We start from the raw sequence: 9,769 nt of genomic DNA, 5'->3' as shown, positions 1-9,769 counted from the left end.
GGTTGCTCACGTCCCACCTGCGAACTGCTGTATCCTAGTGATGCATTGATAAGTCAGCCCTCAATTTAGGACCAAAAGCAACCGCCTGGCCCAGGGGTTCTGCTTCCCCTAGACACATACAGTCTTTTTCTCTCTTGCCTCCTGTTATTATGTTTCTCTTTGCATTTTTCTCTCTCTTACGCACAGACACACACAGACACACACAACCCCTTGCCTAGGAAGCTTACCAAATAAGAAAAGCCTCAACTTTCTGAATGTCAAGGGAATGCTGAAGTGGTTGGTTCCTGTTTTTTTCTTGGTTTCTTTCTCATTTCTGCCTGCTCCCCGGTAATCCAGAGACCTTCACCAGTGGTGAGTGGTCAGATGCATTTTAGAATATTCCAGGAGGATCCTAACACTCATAGTCCTAATGCTGGCAGCTGCTCCCCAAGAAAGAAGCCAGACAGAAGGTGACAGCCTTAAGCAGAGGTGTCTGGTATTTGATAGAACTGAAGCTACCTTAGTTTAAAAGGATGTCTGTCCTTGGAGACCCTGAGTCCTTCCAAGGACCTGATGTTAGACAGGATGCTTCTTTACCTAACAGGGAAACTGACGCAGGTGACGTGGACTCAGGAGTAGAAGGTGCTAGGGTTCTGGCTGGTTCCTTCTGGGTGGACACAGCATCTAACTCAGCCCAGGGCTTTTCCACCAGAGCCTTGGAGGACACCTCAGAGCTGGGCCTGGCTTGTGGGAGTCTTCCCTTGTGGCTCAGCTGTAAAGAACCCGCCCACCAATGCAGGAGTGTGTTTGATCCCTGGGTCGGGAAGATCCTCTGGAAGGGGAAATGGCAACCCACTCCAGTGTTCTTGCCTGGAAAATCCCATGGACAGAGAGCCTGGTGGGCTACAGTCCATGAGGTCACAAGGAGTTGGACATGACTTAGAGACTAAACAGTAACAACTGGCTTCTGGGAGGGCTGGGTTTGGCTCAGGTGTCTGCCCTAAATTGATGTTTTGGGCCCTGGGGGGAGGTTTGTTTCTGATTGCTGAAGGCACTGCTGTGTCAGGCAAAGGCTAGCTCCCACCCGGGTGTTCAGAATTGCTCACCAGCCTCCCGTGGCCCCAAGCCGAGGAGCCTCCCCATCCCCACTGTTCCTTGGCTTCCCACCGGAGCCTCCGTGTGGCTCAGGCCATCAGCCTGCCCACAGCCAGTTGCCATGGAACAGGAGTCTATGTGCTGGGCCTGAGTCTCTAGGACCGGTTTCAGAGGCCAGAAGAATGGCAGAGGTGGGGAGGGAGTAGATCTTTATATCAGACGGGTCCTAGGGACTACTTGACCAAGTCTCCTGATTATCCTGAAGGGGAAACTGAGGACCAGATTGGGGAAGTGACTTGCTTAAGGCCACTTGATGAGTCTAGGACAATCCAGGGTCTCCCAGCAGGCTCCAGGCCGCCTGTTCTTCCCACAGCCCACACCTCATCTGGGCCTGGCGCTTGGCACAGCTCCGCACAGCAGCCCACACTGGCCCAGGCGCCTGCCTGCCCCTCCCCAGAGGGCTTGAATTGCACAAGAGGCCCCATGCTTCTTGTCAGTGTGCAGTTTTTAAAGCTGAGGTTCAAAAAGGGCAGGTAATTCTCCCAAAGTCACACAGTAGGCTATTGACAGAGCTTGGCTTTAGTTGCCTTTCTGGGTCTTCTTCTACACCCCAGTAGAGTGACTTTCCTCAGGCTGGTGTGTGTCCAGTCCCTCTTAGACCGCTTGTCTTCCTTCCATCTTGCAGGGTGGGGGTGGTATCTAGAAACCTTTAGGTGAGAGGAAGCAGGAGCAGGGCCTGGTGAAATGTGGGCTGGGCAGCCGGATGGAGGAGCATGGGCCCCCACTAGGTCTCCTGCCCTCCTCCTCCTTTGGCATTTCGGGGCCTCAGAAGGTCCATGCTGGCTGGGCTCTGCAGGCATGCTTCTCAGATGCCCTAGTGGCGTTGCCCTGCACAGACCTCACCCTGATGCCTGCCAGTTTCTAGTCACTCCTGCCTGCTACGATGCTGATGTGCAAGGCTCCAACCACCTTTTAGCCCAGGCTCCAGTCACCCAGTGATTGAGGGTCCCAGAGGGTGATGGGGAAGGAAGCTCATCTTAGAACTAGATCCTGGCATCTTGACACGGCACATAAACTTGTGCCAAAACAGGTTAGTCTAGCCTCGAACCCTGCTCCTCTGTGGGGCCAAGGACGTCTCTGTCTAGGAAAGAGAGAAAGACTGTGGGATGGAGGTGGTGGGACTGGATGAGTTGAATGCTTCCACTAGGCTAGTAGTGGGAAGCCTCACAAAGCAGCTTCTTTTCTCTGGCCATCATGACCTTGAGGGTCCATGAGGTGCTAGAGAAGAGGGAGGGGCAAGTGGACACTGGATGCTCTGCTTCCGTGGGAGGGACTTTCCCTTTTGCCTTATTGGCAAATCACCTTTGTCCTGACCGTAGCTGCCTCTGCTTCTCAGCCGTGACAAATTCCCTGTGAACAGGTGGCGTGAGGACTAAGAACTGTTTGCCTCAACAGATTGAGAGCCCCCTGTGGGCAAATGGACAAATGAAGAGGGTGCGTTCCGCTCGCAGGAGAAATGTACGTCACAGCTGACGGCCGAAAGTGGTCAGGGCTGTGGCCCCAGGGGAGAGGGATTAGCCTTGTCCTGTTCTGTCCCAGGGTGAAACATTAGAGCTGGTGGACAGAGGCGGGTACAGATCTAGCGTAAGTCAGAGCTGTGCAGAGGGTTGAGTTTCTTTCAGGTAATGAGATCGCCACCCCGGAAGGTCTTCAAGCCTAGCTTGGGGGTGTTGTCCAGAAGATGCATATATTAGGGCATACTTTTAGATGCTGTCTAAACTTACTGGCAATTACCCTCTGCCACTGTCATCTTAGGATTCAAATGACAAATGTGGGATTAACTCTTGCTTGGCTGAAGATGAACAGGACACATGCAAGGGCAAATTCCTGTCTGGCTGCTGTGTTCCTCAGTCACGCTCTACCCCAGGCTGCCTCTGCATCCTTCTACCCGCCTGCCCTGGTCATCTTTACTTGACTTAGCAATGGTGGGGAGAGGGCAGGTTGCAAACCCCTATTCACAGTGTGAAATAGGCTGGGAGAGGGTGGAAATTTGGAGCTAGGAAGCCTCAGGAGCTTCCTTCCAAAGATCACACCAAGCCTAACTTGCATGCTTGGTCCTCCAGCAGGGGCAGAGTATCCCCTGTCCTTCAAGCAAAACTGCAGAAAATGGTAACCATCCTTTCCACCGCCTCCCTTTGCCCTCCCAACTTTGCTGAAGTCTTCAGCCTCCCCATCCTTGTCTCATAGCATGCTCAAATGCATACCATGTGGGCTCTCACAGGAGCTGATGCTGTTGGGAAGGACTGTGGGCATGGGTGGGTTCAGGCATGCATGCTCAGTCACTCCAACTCTTTGCGACCCTATGGACTGTAGCCCATCAGGCTCCTCTGTCCAAGGGATTCTCCAGGCAGGAATACTGGAGTGGGTTGCCATGACCTCTTCCAAGGGATCTTCCCAACCCAGGGATCAAACCTGCATGTCTCCTGCATTACAGGCGGATTCTTTACCACTGAGCCACTGGAGAAGCCAGGGTGGGTTCATATCCAGCCTCAGAGGGCTTGGAAGGTGGGGCCAGGTTGGTTGGGGGGATGAGTGACAGTTGGCTAGGCTAATAAGGATGATCACTTTGTACTGAGTATCTACTCTGTGCCTGGCCCTGAGCTCAGCATTCTGTGTGCATCAGCTGACTTTATCCTCAGGACAACTCCCCCAGTATGCATTATTTTCTCACTTTTACAGATAAAGAGATCAAGGTTCTGTTATACTAAGTATGCATACACTCAAGGTGACACAGCTAGAAAATACTAGCAAAGAATTCAAACCCAGGGTGGAGTGATGCCAAAGCCATCACATCAGACTATGTGAAAGGGCAGTGGACCAGCCTCTTGCAACCCAGAGGCCTAGGAGTGGGTGGGGGAAGGGTGACTCGGAGCCAATCTCAAAATGACCGTGGACAACAAGAGGTGGGCAAAAGTGTTTGGAAGCAGAGGCAAAGCCTTCCCACTGGGCCCCAAACATCCCACCCTGCCTGGCCTGGCCCTTGACCCCACAGCTCTGTGCAAACAGCTCTGGCCTTTGCCAGCCACCCTCTCCTCTCTTGGTTTCTGAAAACCTATAAAAACTCTTCTTCACTTGCTGACCAGTTTCTATCACTACCCCACCTCCTCTGCCTGTGTCTCACTCCAACTTCCCCAGGTGACCCTTCACTCCGGGCAGACGCTCCCCTACTGCCATGCTGCTTCCCTTCCTCTCGGCCAAATCCTGACCTTCTGCCCCTGTCATAGCTCCTCTCCTACTCCACGTCCTCCCTCTCCCCTCACTTTACAAGATCCACTGCTCCTGCACTAAGATGTTCATAGCGGATGGGACCAGAACATCCAGGGAGGCTTGCCTGGTGCTCTGTTCCATTTTATGCTTCTGGCTTGGTCAATCTGTCCCAGTGCCCAGCTCAGCGGCAGGACCGGGTCTAGGGTTCTGGGAGGACATCTGGCCATTCAGTTGACAAGGCAGTCCCCTTGCGATCAATGACCACCTTCCCGATGCCTCCGACCCCCAGCCCTCCTGAGGCCCCATCCTCCCTTGATGGGAAGGCAGTGAGGAGGCATGGTAACCCATGAAGCAGAGAGGTAAACACAGCTCTGGGGTGCCGGGCAGGATGGCAGAGACCCTGCTGTGGGGCTTCACACCCCACCCCAAAGTGGCCCAGAATAAAGGGATGCCCAGGACTCACCCCATCTCTGAGTTGCAGTGAGGGAAGCAGAGCCTGGTCCTGGAAGGGGGCACACACCCCTCTCCAGCTTAGGACAGTCCGGTGAGCATCTCTCTGGTCAGGATATTTCAGCTTCCTCCTCTCTCTGCCCTCCTCCTCCCAATGAGCTCATCTGTCTGGGGCTCCCCACCCCCCACCCCTTTGCCTGAGAGGATGTTTGGAAAGAACCTGGCAGAAAACAGAAAAAGAGGAAGGGAGGGATGGAGGAGGTGGCTGCCTACCTGCCGGTACCCAGAACACTTAGAAAGTGGAGATGCCTGAGGAGGGTTCAGGAGGTGTTTATCTCCACCCCAACTCAGATGCCTGGTGGGCTGGGGAGCAGCAGGCAAGGTGGCCAGTACTGGTTCCTTGCTGGACTGCCCTGCCGAGCCACGTGCCTGCGGGTTGGTTAGGTACACGTTGTTGGGTTAACCCCCTCAGCACCTGCCAATCTTCAGCCTATGCTGAGACTGTGGCTGGGGCAAGCAGGCACCGGGCTGGGGGTGGGGGCAGGAATGGTGAGTAGGGGTGGGCAGCGAATAGACCGAGGTACACTAGAAAGACGTTCCCAAACGTCTGTCCAGGTCACATCCGCACAACCCCAGCCCCAGGGGCAGAAGGATTGGGGGGCGTTCAGCTTGAAGTTCATGCAGAGCTTCCTGGCTCCTGCAGTCCCGCGGTCCTGACGTTGGGGCTCTGTTTATAACCGGGTTATAAGCTCTGGGGTGTTGATGCAAGTGGCCCAAGGTTGGTGGGAGAGGCTGTGAGGTGGGGGGCTTGGGGGGCTCCCTGCAGAGCCCCTCGTCCTCTGCCTCTAAGAGCCGAGTCAGCAGGGTTGCCCTCCAGCCCCGTTACCTGCAGTGCCCGGACAGGAGCCGCGAGGGCTTGTGGGGGAGCGGGGGAGGCAGGCGGCAGGCAAGGGCGAGAGGGGAGCGGGTGGGGGGGCGCGGCTCCCTGCCAGGCTCTCCTTACTTAGAAGGAACTCCTCTTAAAATAGCTCTGGAGACCTCACCAGATCTCTCCCTTCCTCCCCTGCCGGGGTCTTGGCTCGCTTTCTGAGAACCGATAGGGGATGGAATCTTCCATCACCCCCCCAATGCCACTCCTCTAATACCGCCCCCCCCCCCCCCCGCCGCCCCGCCACAGCGTGGAAGGTGGGACTGCGCCCAGGGGTGCGCGCCTTCCCGGGTAAGAGCATCTCCCTGGAAGGCTGTGAGCCAGAGCTCTGCCCCCATTCCTGCCCGGGCCACGTCCCCACCACACTCTGACACTCTGACCCTCATCTCCTGCTTGCGCCCCTTCCTAGCGCCCATCTTGCTCCCGGAAAGGCCGGGGGTGGAGGCCCAGCGCCGCAACCGCGAGGCTCGCCTGTCTCAGAGAGGGCTGTTGGACTAACTGCTTCAAAGAACCGCTTGAACCCTCCCTCGTCCCACCCCCACCCCCTAGGAAAAAAAAAATCCTTTCCCCTTAAATCTAGGCCCTATCTCCTCCCACCTGATAACAGCTCCCTGACAGCTCCTTGGCCCAGCGCCCAATCCCTCTATGCCTCCTTGAAAACTTGCTCTTCAGGGTGTTTCTGAGCCAGACCGCCCAAGACCCTAGTGTGCAGGAGCCCACCCTCAGGAATCCAGCCTGCTGGGTGCAGCTGGGGGCTGTGTCCCAACTGCCATCCCTCCATCAAGGGACTTCCAACAGGAGGAGGAGGAGGAAAAAGAGCCAAGGTACCTGCCCATCCCCCTCCCCGAACGCAGACTGGGGCTCTTGAGTTGGATGAAGGGGGTTTATGTCAGGGAGGGCTCCACAAAGAAGTAGTTTTCTAAAGGTTGTACAGAGGAGTTCTGACCTTTGTTTGCCCTCTCCCCTGGCATCCCTGGATGGATCAATCGATGGACTAGGGTTTTGAGAATTTTTGAGGAAAGTGCTCTTTAAATGTAGAATTCCTTTAGCCGCTAATGCATCTCTCAAACACTTTTTCTGACCAGTTGTGGAGCCCTCCTGATGTTCTTTAGAGGAGAGCTGGGGGTGTGGAGGGAGGGAATCAAATAATGGGGTAGGTTCTAATTCTGACTTGAGGAATCACTTTCTCTGTGACCTTGGCCCACACATCTTACCTCTCTGAGCCTGTTTTTTCATTTGGGAGGCATATGGGTTTCCTAAGCACCCTTCTGGCTCTAAGAATTGGTGAGCAGAGATGCAGCTGAGAAGGTGGAGGGCATGGAGGAAACTGGCACATTTTCGGGTCACCAGGATCTAGAGCTACCCAGGGAGCTCTGCCCCCTCCCATCCCCCTTCTCTGGGCAGGGGTCACGTTCCCTTCCCTTTGGCTTACCTCCTGACTCACCCCAGGCTCCAGCTCCTGAGAAACATGACCTCTGCTGTAAAAATAAATTGAGCAGCGTCGATGCCTGGCCCTGTGGATCTAGTGTCTGGGACCTCCTGGCAAAGGAGGGGGTGAACGTGCAAACTTGGAGACAGAAAGAGGCTTAGACTTTTTAGGGACCCAGACCTCTTTGAGAATAGCAAGAACTAAAATGTACTGGGAGCTGACCCTATGCCTAGAACTCTATTAGCACTTTTACATGTGATAATATCTCATCCAGGTCTTCCCTGGTGGCTCAGTGGTAAAGAATCCACCTGCCAAGCAGGAGATGCAGGTTCAATCCCTGGGTCAGGAAGATCCCTAGAGGAGGAAATGGCAACCCACTCCAGTATTCTTGCCTGGGAAACCCTGGACAGAGGAGCCTGGTGGGCTATAGTCCATGGGGTTGCAGAACAGTCAGTCACAACTTAGAGACTAAAGGATAAACAACAACATCTCATCCAGTCTCCATAGGTCTACATCTGATGTCTGTGATGCTTGGGGTGAGCACACAAATGGAAATTACATATATGTCTAAATATAAGTTACCGATCAAGATAACAAAGTGTGAAAACTTACCTATTATCTTCTGTCTCTGATGGATTTTTCTTAGTCTTAATTTTAAGGCCAGGCCCCAAAGCCATTCCCTGGCCCACTCTTCCCTGATCCTTGGAGGACAGGGTCTCTGATGCGTGCCTGGATGTCAGGTTCCACCTGCATGTCAAATTCCATCCACTCCCACCCTCTGCAAACAGCTGCCCTTTGCCCTCTCCCCAGGCCTGTGGGTACACATTCTGCAGGGGCACCTCCTGAGAGGATGGGCCCAGGGAAGAGGCCTGCTCAGAATTAGGTCATTTGAACAGAGAATTCCATGATCCCAGATGTCTGGAGCATGGTCTAGAAGATGAAGTGTATGGTTACCCTTCCCTCCTGTTCCAGGAACCACTTTTCCAGTGAGGAGGAGGGTGTGTGATCAAAGGAGGGCCAGAGTGAGACCCTCCAAACTCAGTAGCCCAGGGCTGAGGCCCCTGTTGCCCAGGTATAAGGGTGGCATTGCCCTTAACAATTTCATGAGGTAAATATCATCACTTTCGTCATATTACAGATGAGGCTTCTGCAGAAGATTGTATAACTTGCTCAAGGTCATCCAACAATAAACGCTGGAGCTGGGACTTGATTCCCCAGCGTCTAACTCCAGAGCCACTGTACCACTATCACAGCTATACCGAATCTTTCTCCCAGGAAAAAAAGAAAAAGAAAAAAACACATAGACATCCAGCATTTCCCATACAACCTCAAGGGGTCCATGATCTCTGAATCCCACCAAGAACCCTCAAGTCAAGAAGGTGGGTGGCAGGGGGCTGTATGTAGCAGGGGTCAGGCCATGAAGTGGAAGCAGGTTTCCAAGTGTGAACCAGTGTGCAGACAGGCAAAGGATGGAGGGGCAGGAATGCAGACAGGACCTGCGGTGGAGGGAGGGGGCCGGAATGGTTGGTAGGGGGCCTGAGGAGGAGAGCAGACATGAGTTATTAAACCATCGGGAATAGCACTGTGCATGGGTGCATGCGTGGGAGAGTGTGCGCTCAGTCACCTCAGGACTCTTTGTGACCCCATGAACTGTAGCCCACCAGGTTCCTCTGTCCGTGGAATTCTCCTGGCAAGAATACTGGAGCGGGTTGCCATTTCCTACTGCAGGGGATCTTCCCGACTCAGGGATTGAATCTGTGTCTCTAGCTTCTCCTGAGTTGGCTGGTGGGTTCTTTACCAACTGAGGCTCGGGAGACAAGCTCCCTTGTAACTCCAGAGGTTCTGGGGAAAAGCCCTCTGACCTGGCTGTGACCACGCACCTCCTACCCTGGGCTAATCCACCCCCACTTCAAGACAGAGGCGAGCCTAAGGGAGTCTTCCAGGATTCTGAAGTACACAGGAAACCCTTGCAAGAGGGGGGAAAATGGAGAGTCGGGGGTGAGGGGGTGGCCTGGGTGGAAGAAGGAAGTAGGGGTGCCCGGGAGGGTGAATCAGGGCTTGGCCCCAACGGTAGAGCCTGGCCAGATTCCGTAACCAGGAGCATCAAGATTTCTGAGGAGTCCATGAAGCAGTGAGAGAGGTTGGTGTGCGGTGGCGGGGGCCGTTTGCAGTTGGAAGCCGGGTCCGTGGGACCCTGCACAGCTGGGCTTCAGGGCTGCACACACGCGCGTCGGCGGCCGCAGTGTACATACAAGCCCGCACACGCCCACCGGCTGCGGCAGTGCAGGCTGCGGGCGACCGAGCGGTCCCTTCGCGGCCTCGGGAGAGGGAGCCGTTACCTAAACTCGTGTACCCCAAAGCAGACATCGCAGCCTTCCAACACCCGAGAAGCTCCACCTCGACTCTTCCCCAAACTATCCTCCTAATTGGCAGCTCAGCGCACGGGATGATGCGGGCGGCTGCGGACGGCCCTGCAGTGCCAAGCCGCAGCCGCCCAGCCCGAGCCGGAGAGGAAGCAGGGGTGTGTGTGTGTGGGGGGGGGGGGCGGCGCACGAGGGGGTTGCTGGGGGTGCGGCCGGCTCCCGGGGCTCCGGGACCTGGAGGCGGGGGCGCCCCGGGCT

At 55.2% G+C, this 9,769-nt stretch overlaps 1 long non-coding RNA gene across 1 annotated transcript in view; it reads right to left on the bottom strand.

Annotated features, from left to right (window-relative positions):
* LOC122692598 overlaps positions 1-4,919 on the bottom strand; it is a 28,546-nt gene extending 23,627 nt beyond the window's left edge. The window contains exon 1 of the long non-coding RNA XR_006340690.1: positions 4,805-4,919. This is a non-coding gene — a long non-coding RNA (uncharacterized LOC122692598). The remainder of the gene's footprint in view (positions 1-4,804) is intronic.
* Between the last annotated feature and the right edge of the window lie 4,850 nt (positions 4,920-9,769).

This window comes from Cervus elaphus, chromosome 1 (assembly GCF_910594005.1).
Source record: "Cervus elaphus chromosome 1, mCerEla1.1, whole genome shotgun sequence".
Lineage (NCBI taxonomy): Eukaryota > Metazoa > Chordata > Mammalia > Artiodactyla > Cervidae > Cervus > Cervus elaphus.
The sequence above is the reverse complement of the archived record's forward strand: the minus strand, read 5'-3'. Positions and strand labels throughout refer to the sequence as shown.